Raw genomic sequence first — 15552 nt, 5'->3', positions numbered from 1 at the left:
TTTCTCTGCCTGCCTGTTAGATACTTGACTGTGTTTTCCCCTGGGATTTTCCACTAGGCCTACTGTGGGGTCAAATATGAAGTTCGAATGAAGCAATAATCGGCTGTATAAAACCAGGATAAAACCATACCCTATTTCTGACACTGCTCATCCAAGGACCATATCCCGACCAAGGTCTTTGTAGCAATGCATCGCTGCTGGAGGGAAGTATGCATAAACAGAAGAGTACTATGTAGCCTGCTGAATGATGCTGCTGCTGATGAATATAACAATGTAATAATACAAATAATTATAAAGTAACAACAACAATAATAATACAAATAAAGGTTCTAGTTTTCATAATCATGAAAATATCTTTTAATCATAGTCTTTGTTCAGTGTGTACAGTATAACCACGATCCACTCTTTATTTCTGTAAGGTTGCATATAGTGTTAGACCACTCTATAGTTTTCTGTTGTAAAAGTAGAAAAACATTGCCAGCAGTCTTGGTCTTGGAGATCTTCCTTGGACATAAAGCCCCAGACGTGATTTCATAAAAGGGACCAGCTTAAAAAGGCAGAGGCTTTTATTCTACCACTCTCTGTGCATTGGGAAGCATCATTACAGGAGATTGGTAAAGTGTTAATGCACCTGGGGCCCACTTGAGAGAGTGTCCACAATCAGATTTGAAGGGTTCTCCACAAAAGGCTCCAGCGTTTACACCCCTATGTACACCTGCCCTCAAAGCCTAAAGGTCTGGCCTCGCTTTCTGTCGGAGAATACATGGAAGATATGGAGACATGACACATGCCCTTCTTCTGAAAGGTGAGTCTCTTAAAGCACTCTCTCATCTCCCATCTCAGTGTTTTTGTGATGTTTCCCAAACAGATCAATCCTCTGTATCACCCTCGAGTACAGTAGAGCCAATTGGTTTAGCAGAGTTCGCATTAATGTAGCTTATGTGTGTTGCTAAATATTGCTTGCGTGAATAACTTGAGCAGGGAGAAAAGTTTCTACCAATCTTCCTTTCTCACCCTGCCAGTACCAAGCAGTGAACTTCTTTGGATATGCAACTGGCATATTAAGGCATGGTAATATTGAATTTTTGGCTCACTCAAACTTGATATATAATGCAATATACAGTATAGTAACAAAGTCTAAGTGATGGGGAACATGTCACATTCAGCCAACTGGACTTGCAAAGACACAAACATGTTAAAAAACATGTACAAATGTTACAGTTTTTCTCAGTCACTTTGGTGCATTTCTTAGATCAAAAGTACAATTCTTGATACGACTTATACAAATTCCAAATCATCTAGTCACTTGTGCATATCATTAAAGCAATTTCTTATTCCTTTGAACAAATTGCAATTGATAATGTACAAGTGTCAGCTTTTTTCCACATTATCAATTGCTCATGTCATGTTGATCAAAATATAGTAGATGGGTTCTCTGTTGAATAGTCTTACCCCTCAAAACATCTAGGCATTACCTCCTTGCATAAGCCATTACATGCAAAATTGTTGAACTATTTGTCATAAACTGTCAAGCATAGTTTTACACATTTCTATTAGACCTTTTGTACAAAAATGTGAATTGATGAATCGTGCAGGTGAAATTGACCCTCACTCATGAAGGAATGTAAAGTGTTAGTTCAACCAACAATCAACCAGTTGTCTAAATTGCTCAAAGGTGCATCTCATGAAGAATCAATTGGCAAGCAAATATAGACAGACCACAACACAGAGTTGCAATGTTTTACAGTAAAATGTGTGTTCGCATAGTTTTTGTCTATGTGTGCGATGCATCACTGCATTTTTCCCCACATAGAACTGCAAGATTACCTCAAACCGGTGGCAGAGGACGCCATGAGACTCAGGGAAATACAAAGGACCATTATAGAAGACAACGATGTCTTTGAAAACATCCATGCGGTTAGCATCTCAACCATCGACAGGGTGCTGCATAGAAACCAGATGAGTATGAAACAGCTGTACCGTGTACCATTCCAAAGGAATGAGGACAGAGTTAAGGAGCTACGGTACCAGTATGTACAGGTAAAACATATATCTATGTAACTACTTTACAGAAACATTTTATAGTGATACATAGTACAGTAAGCATAAACTGCACACATTTCCATTGCTGTGGAAGGAACATGCAATATATGTGCATTTTATGTCACTCTTCCTTACCAAAACAAATTCAACTGTGTGTTCTGGGATATAGCGTATAATGGAGTTGGAATCAAGTGAACCCTCTCGCAACTTTGTATACGTGGATGAGGCTGGCTTCAACCTGACCAAACCTGACCGGAATATCATCGGTCACAGAGCTACTGTGGATTTGCCAGGCCAACGGGGAGGAAATATCACCATGTGTGCTGTTATTTCGGAGCATGGTGTCCTAACCCATATCCACCTTATAGGGCCATACAACACCCAGCAACTACTCAACTTTTTAGAGACTCTCTACAGGGCTCTCATCCCTGATGATGAGAGGGGTCTGTTCAGAGAGGATTTGCCAAAGTATGTGGTCATTTGTGATAATGTGAGTTTCCATCGATCAAACATCATAAGGCAATGGTTTGTGACCCACCCGAGGATGCTCATAGAATTCCTCCCACCTTATTCACCATTCCTTAACCCAATTGAGGAGTTATTTTCAGCATGGAGGTGGAAGGTGTACGATCGTCAGCCACACACACAGATGACCCTGCTGGCTGCAATGGATGCAGCATGTGAGGACATCACAGTAGACGCCTGCAGAGGATGGATAAGGCATTCCAAAAGATTCTTTCCACATTGCATTGGAAGGGAAAATATCCGGTGTGATGTAGATGAGAATATGTGGGCCGACAGACAGGAACGTCTGGATATGTAGAGACAGCACAACAGTGCTGCGGGCAAAGTTGTGCCTTAGGGGTGGTTTCCTGTGTTTCTTTCTAATTTAGTTTTTTTTTCCTTTGTGCCCCTTGGGTTGTCCAGTCTCTTTCAATCAATAACCCACATACAGTAATATGTAAATAGTACTGTTGAAATTGATATATGCCATAGAAGTGCAGCCTTGTGCATTTTCAATACAGTAACTGTCATCCAAACTGTAGCCTAAGTTTACATCAGGTAATACTGTCAAAGTACACAGTTACATTGACAACATGCCTAAACAATGACTCAATGACTTATCATTCTGATGACACTGACATGATCATTGGCATGAATATTTACTTTTGAGAGATGTACTAAGGATTTTTAGTGACTGACTAGCTTTAGAAACATATCTATTGTATATTGCAGTTTGTACAAATTGTTCTGAGAAATGCACTTATTATTTTGCACATGCACATGAAAAATGCACCAAAGCGACTGAGAAAAACTGTAACATAACACAACATTTATGCTCTTGACTTTGCAATGATTACTATTACCACAAGAACTCCAAAGGTAAATCTTGTAGATGCAGCTAGAGAGTAAAAAGAACCTTGCTGGTATCAGCAGAAAAAGTTTAGCTCTAAATATTTTTTCAGGTCCAGCAAGTGTATTTTGTGAGTCAGTTTAACAGAGCTATATTGGCAGCCGGGTCCACACACACAGTGTCACTAAACACCTGATGTCAAACTATAGAGTGAATCATCAGTGGAAAAGATAGTCAATTTCACAGCTGCAACACTTTCTAGGGAGACAGTATAATGTATTGCCATGCATCCTGCTTCCCATATGGGAGAATATTGGCCTCTCTCCATGTTGCCAGGTTGGCGCTTTTTAGCCAAGAAAGGGCTTTCTGTGATGTCACAGCATCCATTACCTACAGAGGAAAAAGTTCTGTGAAGAAATGTTCCCATCTGAGCAGGTTGAAGTTGTAAAATCAGGAAGTCACATAAAACTCAGTGGAAACGTCAACTCAGTGCATCTAAACTGGAAGCAAGGAATATGTGTTTGTGTGTGTAAGTTTGTGTATGTGTAGGCCAGTATGCATCAATGCGTTCTCTGCCCATGTGTGTGTCCATCACCACATATTTACAAGTGTGTCCTCTCATGCATGTTAGTGTATTTGAATATGCGTGCACATGCTGCATTTGTATAACTGTCCATGCACAGCTGAGTTTGGGGGAGCTCACCCCCGCCGCTTGGCTCGGCGCACCCATGCCACCCCTCTGACACCAGGTCTCCATTGTGTGCCTGTCGTGATCAATCATGTCCTCCAATGACTGACCTTGTGCGGGAGGGAGGGCACCAATCACACGCCTCATTACCCTGGCTTGGTTACTCCGAGCCCTAGTGGTCCCAGGACACTCAGCCTGTTGAGCCTGGTGTATGAGGCGTCGGGGCTTCACAGAAAGAGAGGGAATAGAAAGATGACTTGTGCTCATAGGCGTATAATGGGCTTTGGTCTCATAGACTACTGGAAGGAAGGAAGAGAAACAACACTGACGTGATATATGCTGGACTATAGTTTTTCTTGTAATGTTGGGATGACATGGGGAGGCTCATGAAAAGCATCCAGATCTAGACTGGTCTGAAACTGCTGCTGTTGTCTGATAAGAGCGGTGACCCAGGGTTGGCTGGGAAGGGGTTAATTTAGGCTGTGAAGGGGTTAACTTAGGACAGAGGATTTTAGGCTCAAGGACATTACCTTCCTAAATATCTGGAAATGCTAAACCAGTGTCAAGCCAAAAACTGCTCAAATCTTAATGGTGAAAATGTTACATCATGATGTCATAGTCAGTCAGCATAACACTTAATAACTAGACAGAAAATGATCATAACAGATTCTATCACAATCTACAATAAGTTAGCATAGTAGCAAATGGGTGCTAGAAACCCCTAGCTTTAACCAAATCAAACAGCTCTCATTGTTCTGAAATGCCTCCATCTGTCAGGTTTCACTGGCCGGCAACAGTCATGTCTCCCCCAGCAGCTGGCGAAACTGTCCAACCGCTTTTCCGCTTGGCCCTCAGAGTAACCGCCTCGCTCACTCCGGCCGGCCCACACCACTACGCTAACTGTCCCCCAGCTACTGTCAGTCAGAGGGTCAGCCGGCCAGAGAGGGGGAGAGTGGAGGAGAGGGATTGGAGGGGACGGGTGACACCATTGAGCCCTTTGTTACTCATCCCTGGGTAGGGACAGGATGAAGGGGGGAGTGGAGGGACTAACTGCCTGGTTAATATTTTGGGATAAAGAGAACAATTGTTGATATATTTTTATATAAGGGAAAAGTTGTAGGACCGTCAATACCCTAATACCCTACAGTACCCTAACAATGCCAACTACAGCTTCAACAACAATGAAAATATTATATTATCACTGCTAATCATATCATAAATTGTTCTACAAAAAAATGTATGTTTCCAGAATGAATAATGAACCTTTTCATAAACAAAAAGGTATTGAAGTAAACATGAAAATGGATACAAAATAAAATGATAAACACATATTGAACAAAGCTGAGCAAGTGATTCAGACTTCATCCTCTCGTTATGAGTCTGCCATTGCCTTTCTACCGTTGTGTCTTATCAATGATCTCCACAAGTGTTTAACTCAACAGCAGGTCCTCAGGGTCTGTGTGAGAGAGAGAGTGCTCAGCTCGGGTCTAAAGAGGCTGCCACCTCTACCCGACATCAACCTCTGAAATGAATATTGATATGCTAATGACGTACAACACAGGGGACAAAGGCCCAACGCTACCACTGGACACCAATACAATGGCCCTTAACTCAAGTCCCTGACATTTTTACAACCCAACATGTGTCACTTGTGTCATTCTCAGACAATGAAGGGACCAACAACTGTCCTTCCTTTTCGGAATCTCGCATGCTCACTTTTCCTTTTTTGTCTTCTTTCTGTCGACTCTGCATGGCTGGCCAAGACTGACCTTCTGGGGACTCTTGGGTTTTGTGGGGCTTTGTTTCAGTAGGGAATATCTGTCTCTTTAGTGCGACGACAGGCAACCCTGCAGGGCAGACACAATGTCATGAGGTCAGGGTTCAAACCTCTAAGGCAGAGTTAAGGCTCTTCCCAGCTTGGGTTAGGGGATGCTGACCTGTCGAGGACATGCCTGTCTGGTTTGTAGGTGGTCGTTGTTGGGTCTTCTGAGGGGCAACTACTGGCGCAGACGGATGGACAGACAGGCAGAAAGATGGACAGACGGATGGGCAGACAGCCAGATGGACGGAAAGACAAACAGACCGACAGAAACAGGGACTGTTTAGGGACTGTAAGCTTTAAGACAATTTACGTTTAGATTAATTCATAACGGACTTGGATCAGATTTGAAAAAATATTACCCTTACCATAACCCCCATATTTCCGTGGCTAACTGTACATAAGACTTCGGTTACAAAGGATTAATTGCTAACCTTCATCCTAACCTGAGCAAAGATAATTGCAGATCAGGGGTAGCTTCTAATCTACAGCCAATTATATTCCACTTTGTCCAGTATTACTCATGGCATTACTCAATGGTGACAGAATAAAGTAACAGGAGAGGGCGATAGAAGACGGGGATGTTGGACCTTGATTGAAAAACACTCCAACCTTAACCATTTTACCCAAAACAACCCTGAATCATTCCATATTAAGAAGTAGATGTTATCTGAGGGTCAAGTGGTGTGCAATATTTAATTGTTGCATAAACAATTGTTGGTCAAAGTCATCACTTGTCTTTTCCAGGTGATTATAACCCCCCCATATCCTATAACTCCTAAACAAACACCTGGATAACTGAGAGTTATGACTTCCTATTGTAATTGAGGAGAGACAGGAGAGGAGAGACACTCACGGTTGTGCCTTTGCTCAGGGACGCTTCAGCAGGCCATCGGTGCCACTGGTGGCTCTTAATTGGATTCTAATTGAAATCTCTGTTCCGTCCTGCTGATCCCCCCCCACAGTTAGAGAGGTGAGATGAGACTCCCTACTCCCTTCTGCTTGCCCAAAGATGAGATGAGGGCGATGAGTTATAGCTCTCGGTCTCCAGAATTACAGGGCTCCCATCCCCAAATACAAAGCCTCTTCACGTCCTCACACCTCTTGCTTGTTTTTTAGCCTCTTTCATCGAAAAAACTCTTTCTCCTTGTTTCGTCTCTTTCTTTTGGTCTTTTCCCCAATCTGCTTGACTTCTGTCACTTTTTAATTTTTCCCTTTCTCTCCTTCTCTTTTCCTTTTGTTGCTTCCATCTCTCTATCTTTCACCCTCGCTCTCTGACCATCAGCAGTCTCATCACAGAGTAGGGCGAGGCTCCTCTCCTGTAATGATGGATGTACTCATTTCACTCCAAAATTAATGTATTTATTATTAGTCATTTATTTGCTGATGAATCATACTCGATGTCAGAGCAAGCTGGACAAATGGCCTGCCGCAAGAATCAGAGGGGTCAGGTATTTAAAAGCCCACATTTATCATGGTGTCACTGTTAGATGTCATTATTGCTGGGCCGGTCTTGATTCGGTAAATTAGAAAACAATTCATCGGAACACTCTGAAAAATCACACATCAGAGCCTGGGCTAAAAAAGCTTGTTGTCTTATTGTGGTTGACATTTATACTTTTTCCTCTTTCCTTGAACCTCCTCTAAATTCTATTTTAGTGTTAATTGGACTATGTTTATCCACCTTCCTTACTATGGTAAGCATCAAGAGGTCTGGAGAAGGAAGTTACCCTAACGGCACAAACAGACTAACCCAAACAGACTAACCAAAACATGCTAAGCAAAATCAGGATGGTTGTGGAGGGAGGGAGGGGGGCAGTTGTGGTAGTCTGCGGCATGCAAGAGTGTGTGTGTGACAGAGAGGATGGGGATTTAAAAAACACAGATAAGAGACACCCGGCGGACGACACACTACTCCCGGACAGTAATCCCATAGTCTCAGACTCGTGACCCACTTTCTTGGAGGAGCGGGACAGAGCAGCCGCAGCCCCTTGCCCAGCCCAGCCCATGAGCCTCCAGAAGGCAGGGTGGGGGGGTTGGAGGGGTTGGGGTGGTGGAGGGACCCCCAGACAAAGGGATGGGCAGACTCCTGGTCCTTGGGGGCCATTGCTGCCACGGCTCTGTCCCAGTGCTTTGCACAACCTCGACGTTTGATATATGTACTATATGCTAATATCCATCGATAGACAGGCTTTTATGAAGGTGTCCGTCCCTACATGGGCTTTTGTCAACATGCTAAGGAAGAAATAATACACATAATGCTGGATAGCATCTCTGAGCTCTGATGATACTGCTCTCTAGTTAGCACTTACTTAGCTAAGTGTCACCATTCACCCATCATGGAAACTGATATTTGCAGGTGTTTAAGATTTAAGATGCATAATGGACAAAGTTTAGTGTTCTATCATTCGTAAAGCAGACTGACAGGGCTAGCTACTCCAGAATAACCCTTAGAGGCTTGTGGCATCTGGTATGACCATCACCATCCTATCAGAGGCTTGACCCTTGTAGGACTATCCTATCAGACAGCTGAAGATGTCTCTTTGGATGCCCCTTGCACAGTTAGCACTGTACCCCCTACTGCGAGTACCATATAGGAGATACTCCCAGACCAAGGGAAAATGGCGGCCGAAGGGGAATCCAAGCCATTTCCTAATTAAACCAGTGAATAAATCACAGATTATCCACCCATACAAGACAAAAGAACAGCTTATCCTTTATTTTATCTTACCTATTGTAAACACAGTGACTTAAGATGGGACGCGTGCCTGATGTAAAATAGGTCAACAATGCAGAGTTGAAATATTAGATCATGTTACCATCTATATCTTTCTTTTTTTTACTCCCTCTTTCTTTTAGAAAACATCTCCCCACTGGCACCACAACACACGCAGGTCTTACTTCTCTCTTTATCTTAATCTCTGGCAGACTTTAAGTGTCTGGCATCGGGGCAGAATCCCAAACTGGAGAGGAGCGCGTTTGGACTTAATCCCCTTACCCCTAGACTTGAGCCGCCCTCAATTCACCTCTCCCAAAGTAGGCCAAGAACCAAGAGCCTCCACAGGGGAGGCAAGCAGCATCCCCACCAACAAGCTCTTAGGCTCAGCATCAACACGATGCCAGCATGGACACATGCATGCACACTCACGCCTCCAGTGTACAGTATGACACACACACACACACACACACACCCCTGTGACCCCCTCCACCCACCCCTCTGTGGCAGGCCTTGCCCACATGGCTACATGTAGCTGGGCTGACTGACTGCCTCAGTAGGAGGGCATCCGGCAAAGCGCCGCTCCCGCGCCTTTTGCAGGCTCAAGGACTGCTCCCCCAGATTAGACAGGGCACTTTCTTCAAGTGTGGCAGGGCCCAACAGAGGGTTAAGACCCAGGGAGGTGGTGGTGAAGGAGTGAGAGGGAGTTATCTGAAGAATCAATGAATAACAGTAGATTTAGCACCATTCATTTATACTGGTATTTGGCACTTTAGTTATTGTAAAAAGAGTATCAAAAACCCATACTAGTACTAGATTAATTTTACAGCACAACCCAGTGTAAACTCTTGAGGATAAATTCATTGATTATTTATTTTTATGAGGTGCCAACTTCACAGGGCCGTGAGTGGGGTACTATGGCTTGTCTCCAGGGAAACCCGTGTTTGTGAATGGCCGCCTTGACGACAGGTGAAACTAAAACCACAACAGGCCTATGACAGTGTTCCCTCAGCATGTGGTCAATGGCCAGGTCTCCCCATGCAAAGAGTGGGGCTGGCTGAATGATGTACATCACCTGAAATAACCTACCTGATATATCCTCAATCAATTGGCAATTTGACATTTTTGTCATTTAGCAGATGCTGTTATCCAGATTGCATAGTTTTTGTATTTTTTTGTACTGGTCCCCTGTGGGAATCGAACCCACAACCCTGGTTTTGCAAGCACCGTGCTCTACCAACTGAATGACTATGAAGGACAATGTGCACACACGCTCACATACACAAACACTCATCAATAAGCTTTCTCAGCTATCAAGAGTCTCACAATAATTACATTAAAACTAGAAAGACCATGGTCAACAAATTAATAAACATAAACACTGCTGGACAAATATCTAGGAAAATATCAATGTAAAGTTCTATCATCAATGATAAACTTACATTCATTATTTCAGCCAAACATTTACACTATGAATACATATGCTCTATTCAATCTGTAAAGCTGAAGCGTTACAGATTCCTCGATATGTAATGGTAATTCCTGATTAAATTGACAGCATTTACCATGAATGCAGTCTCTGCTAAATCAGGATCATTGCCTTTAAATTTCAATCACGCTGTAAAGTTGGATTTCTGCAATGTGGATTGAATATAGCCCATAGGGTGCTTGCAATCCTTAGAAAATATATTCGATTGCAGCATCCAATGATTTAGGTTGTAACTATACATTTTTGGAAGCATTCATGGGATAATGTAGCAGTAAAGGATGACTGAACAACACTGCCACCCCCTGGCAGCTAGGTCAAACTACACTAAGGTTCTGAGAAAATAATGGAATATATGCTACAAAACTGGATCTCATTATATGCACATTATAGTTGTGACGATAGTCGCGGATTGGTTGATGCTCAATGTTTAATTTAAAGCTTTCTACCATCACATCTAAACCAGTATGACGCCAATGTCGATGAAATGTAGCAAATCAGCTTGATCAGACGTTCACAACACACTCCCCGTCTTTCATTATGATCTGTACAGACTTTACCGAGAACCATATACCATATGTTTTACAGGGTCGTTAGTATTTGAGTTTCAGATCATTTTCTGCCACCACATAGCTCAAATTTTAGACATCGGATTAAAACGAGAGTATAGCTTCCAAAAAGTGACAATAAGACTTCACATTTGTCGGATTGACTAAATTTGCAGGTGCAACAGTTTGTATAAAAATTATAATTTTGTCATGTGCCCATTAAGAACCAACAATGTGCTATCTTTTCCAGACGAATTATCAAGAGTTCTAAAACCGGTCCCAAAGCACTACATTCTTACACAAAGCATAGTTAGCTAGCTAGTCAACACCAAACTTTGGGAAACTGCCATGTTACTAATTTATAATACATGCAATGGGTATTGCCTATCTAGCTACTCCATACAGTTAAACTTGCCTGATAACTACATGTGCAGCCTGATTTCAATTTCAGCAAGACATTACCTATAACAGGGGCAGGTTAGCATTTTTTGGGGGGTATAATATTTATGCACCTGTAACTTTCTCATTCATAATTATTCATGATTTAATCTAGGTCGGATAATTATCCATCATCATGGTAGCATCCACATTAATGTAGAAGTGTTCAGAAACATATTCTATTCTTATTAACAATAGAAGTGACTCCAAAATGACACAATACATTATTTACCATTCATTTCTACTGGGCACACAAACACAACCAAAATAAACTGTAATGCATCCAATACGTTTGTAGAGTTACAAGCTTAATGCAGTCATTGCGTGCTTGGAATATGGGACAAAATACTTCACTTTTGTCTACTTTAATACACATATAAGTGAATTTGTCCAAATATGTATGAAACTTTCAAATGGGGTGACTAGATACATGAAGTGCTGTCATTTCTAAACGGTAAAACAGATATGTATGAAAATACCCTCAAATAAAAGGTGAAATTCTGTACTGTCGCCTCATATGAAACATTTGATCTCAAATCCAAAATGCTGGAGTATAGAGCCAAATTAAAAGTTTTAGCTTCACTGTCCAAATAAATATCTTGGTGAGTGTGTCATTGAGAAAAATATATGCTTCGCAATAACATATCTTTTTTGGTCAGTAGGTGTGCAACATAACAAGTTACTGGTGTGTTGGACACGGTCACATATTGATAGAGAGGTCTATAGAAACTGTCTGCATTCCTGATTTTTGTAACAATTAGCTAATCTGTGTAATATTGACATTAGCTCAGAACCCCTTGTTTTGCAAACATGGTCTCGTTTTATCAATTGCTCGCGCTAATCAATAGGCATTTCATTAACTCTGTCAAAATAATATGTAGCTTCAAGTTACAGGTAACTGCCAAAATAAAGGAAACACCAATGTAAAGTGTCTTAATAGAGCTTTGGGCCACCACGAGCCGACCAGAACAGCTCGATTGTGCCTTGGCAAGTGTTTGGAACACTATTCTTCCACGATAAATTCCGTAATTTGGTATTTTGTTGATGGTGATGGAAAACACTGTCTCAGGTGCCACTCCAGAATCTCCCATAAGTGTTCAATGTGGTTGAGATCTGGTGATTGAGACACACAAGGTTCAAGTTTCAAGTTTTATTAATTGTACAGTACAGAATACACCATCCAACGAAACGCTTAGGTGCAACTGTTTAAATTGTGAAGCATTTATCAATAATAATAAGAGTCTGGGAGCAGCATTTGGGATGTGTGTGTTGCATGAATGTATGTGTGTGTGCATGAGTGAGTGCATGTGTGCTAACGTGTGGAGTGTCAGTGCAGGTTGTCAGTCCTGTTCAAGTGTTCAGCAGTCTGATGGCTTGTAGATAGGGCTCCCGAGTGGCGCAGCGGCCTAAGGCACTGCATCTCAGTGCAAGAGGCGTCCCTACAGTCCCTGATTCGATTCCAGTCTGTATTACATCCGGCCGTGATTGGGAGTCCCACAAGGCAGCGCACAATTGGCCCAGCGTCGTCCGGGTTTGGCTGGAGTAGGCCGTCATTGTAAATATGAATTTGTTCTTAATTAACTGACTTGCCTAGATAAATAAAGTTTATATAAAAAAACTGTCTCTGAGCCTGTTGGTATAATGCCCCGATACTGTCTGCCCGAGTGAACAGCTCGTGGCTGGGTGTGGGGTCCCTGATGATGCTGTGGGCCTTCCTCAGGCATCATTTCGTGTAGATGTCCAACTAGGCCGTCTTCACCACCCGCTGGAGGTCCTTGCGGTCATGGACGGAGCAATACCTGTACCAGACTGTGATGCAACCAGCCAGGACACTCTCGATGATGCAGTGGTAGTATTTGGAAAGGACCCGAGATGGAATGGCACATTTATTCAGCCATTTCAAGCCAGCCATTGGTCCATTTCAAGTTCTCAGTGATGTGGAAACCCGAGGAACTTAAAATGGCTGACTCTGTCTACTGCAGTCCCATAGATGTGAATAGGGGCATGTTCCCTCCTCTGCTTCTTGAAGTCAACAATCAACTCCTTTGTTTTGCTGACGTTGAGGGAGAGGTTGTTGTTGTCATGTCACCATAACTCCAATTCACTTACCTCCCTCCCTATAGGCTGACTTGTCGTTGTTGGTTATCAGGCCTACAACCGTGGTGTCGTCAGCAAACTCGGCTTTGTGAGTATTCACTCTTTTGAGAATTTTCCTCATGTCAGCTTTGGAGAATGAAAGCACCTGGTCGTCGGGAGCAACAAGACTCTTCCTGGATGGCTCGGTACTGTCTCCCTCAAAGTGAGCATAGAATGTGTTAAGCTCGTCTGGGAGGGAGGCTTCGGTGAGCACCACATGGCTGGGTTTGCCTTTGTAGTCAATGGTAGTCTATAGTCCTTGCCACATGAGTCATGAGTCTGAGTTGTAAAACATCAATTCAACTTTGAGTCTGTATTGTCTTTTTGCATCCCTAATGGATTCGGGGAGCTCATACACATCTCGCGCCACTGACTCAGGAGGCATGCACACCATCCACCGCTTCCGAGTATATTACTTACTAATGTCTCTGGATAATAAAGTAGATGAGCTCAGGGAAAGGATCTCCTTCCAGAGAGACATCAGGGATTATAACATTTTCTGTTTCAAGGAAACATGGCTCTCTCTGGATATACTGTCCCCGTCCATACAGCCATCCGGGTTCTCAGTACATTGCGCATACAGGTGTCACGGGATACTAGGAGTGGTGGGTGGAATCAGGCGCAGAGAGCAGGGTTCAGTAGATCATCAATTTATTCTCCGGTGCACAAAACGGTCACGCCAACATACAGGGCGCATACAATAGACCAGCCCAAACACAGGACCAAACAGTCCGGAGAATACACATACGAAAACCACCATTAGACAGAGGTAACAAAAAACAATCCTGCACAAAACAAGGGCGGGACAACCTACTATATATAAGGATGCTAATTAAACTAAAATACACACAGGTGAAACTAATAAGACAAAACCAACAGACAAACGAAAAAGGGATCGGTAGTGGCTAGTAGGACGGTGACGACGACCGCCGAGCACCGCCCGAACAGGCAGGGGAGCCAACTTCGGCAGAAGTCGTGACAACAGGAATAAAGAACTCTCCGGGAAGAAGAAAGACAAGGGTGTATGTTTCATGATTAACTACCGATGGTGTGATTGTGATAACACACAGAAACTCAAGTCCTTTTGTTCACCCAACCTAGAATACCTCACAATCAAATGCCGACTGTATTACCTCCCAATATAATTCTCTTCAGTTACAGTCACAGCCATGTATATTTCCCCTCAAGTCGATACCATGGCGGACCTCAAAGAACTACAATGGACTGTATTCAAACTGGAAACCACATATTCTGAGGCTGCATTTAATGTAGCTGGGGATTTTAACAAAGCAAATTTGAGGAAAATGCTACCTAAGTTCTGCGAACACATTGACTGCAGTACTCGCGCTGGTAAAACATTCGACCACTGCTACTCAAGTTTTCAAAATGCCTACAAGGCACTCTCCTGCACTACCTTCGGAAAATCTGATCATGACTCCATTTTGCTCCTCCCTTTCTATAGGCAGAAACTCAAACAGGAAGTACCCGTCTATTCAACGCTGGTCTGACCAATCGGAATCCTTGCTTCAAGATTGTTTTGATCACGCGGACTGGGATATGTTCCGGGTAGCCTCTGAGAATAACATAGACAAATACACAGATACGGTGACTGAGGTCATCAGGAAGTGTATAGGAGATGCTGTACCCACTGTGACTATTAAAACCTACCCAAACCAGAAACCATGGATAGATGGCAGCATTCACACAAAACTGAAAGCGGTAACCACCGCATTTAACCATGGCAAGGTGACTGGGAATATGGCCGAATGCAAACAGTGTAGTTATTCCATCCGTAAGGAATCAAACAGGCAAAACATCAGTACAGAGACAAAGTGGAGTCGCAATTCAATGGCTCAGACATGAGACGTATGTGTCAGGGTCTACAGGCAATCACAGACTACAAAGGAAAAACTAGCCATGTCGCGGACACTGATGTCTTGCTTCCGTAAAAGCTAAACACCTTCTTCGCACGCTTTGAGGATAACACAGTGCCACCGACGTGGTCAGCTACCAAGGACTGTGGGTTCTCCTTCTCCATGGCTGATGTGAGTAAGCCATTTAAGCGTGTTAACCCTCGCAAGGCTGCCGGCCCAGACGGCATCCCTAGCCAAGTCCTCAGAGCATGCGCAGACCAGCTGGCAGGAGTGTTTACGAATATACTCAATCTCTCCCTATCCCAGTCTGCTGTCCCCATTTGCTTCAAGATGTCCACCATTGTTCCTGTACCCAAGAAAGCAAAGGTAACTAAACTAAATTACTATCGCCCGTAGCACTCACTTCTGTCATCATGAATTGCTTTGAGAGGCTAATTATGGATGATATCA

Source organism: Oncorhynchus kisutch, linkage group LG29, assembly GCF_002021735.2.
Source record: "Oncorhynchus kisutch isolate 150728-3 linkage group LG29, Okis_V2, whole genome shotgun sequence".
Lineage (NCBI taxonomy): Eukaryota > Metazoa > Chordata > Actinopteri > Salmoniformes > Salmonidae > Oncorhynchus > Oncorhynchus kisutch.
Note: the sequence above shows the minus strand (reverse complement) of the source record.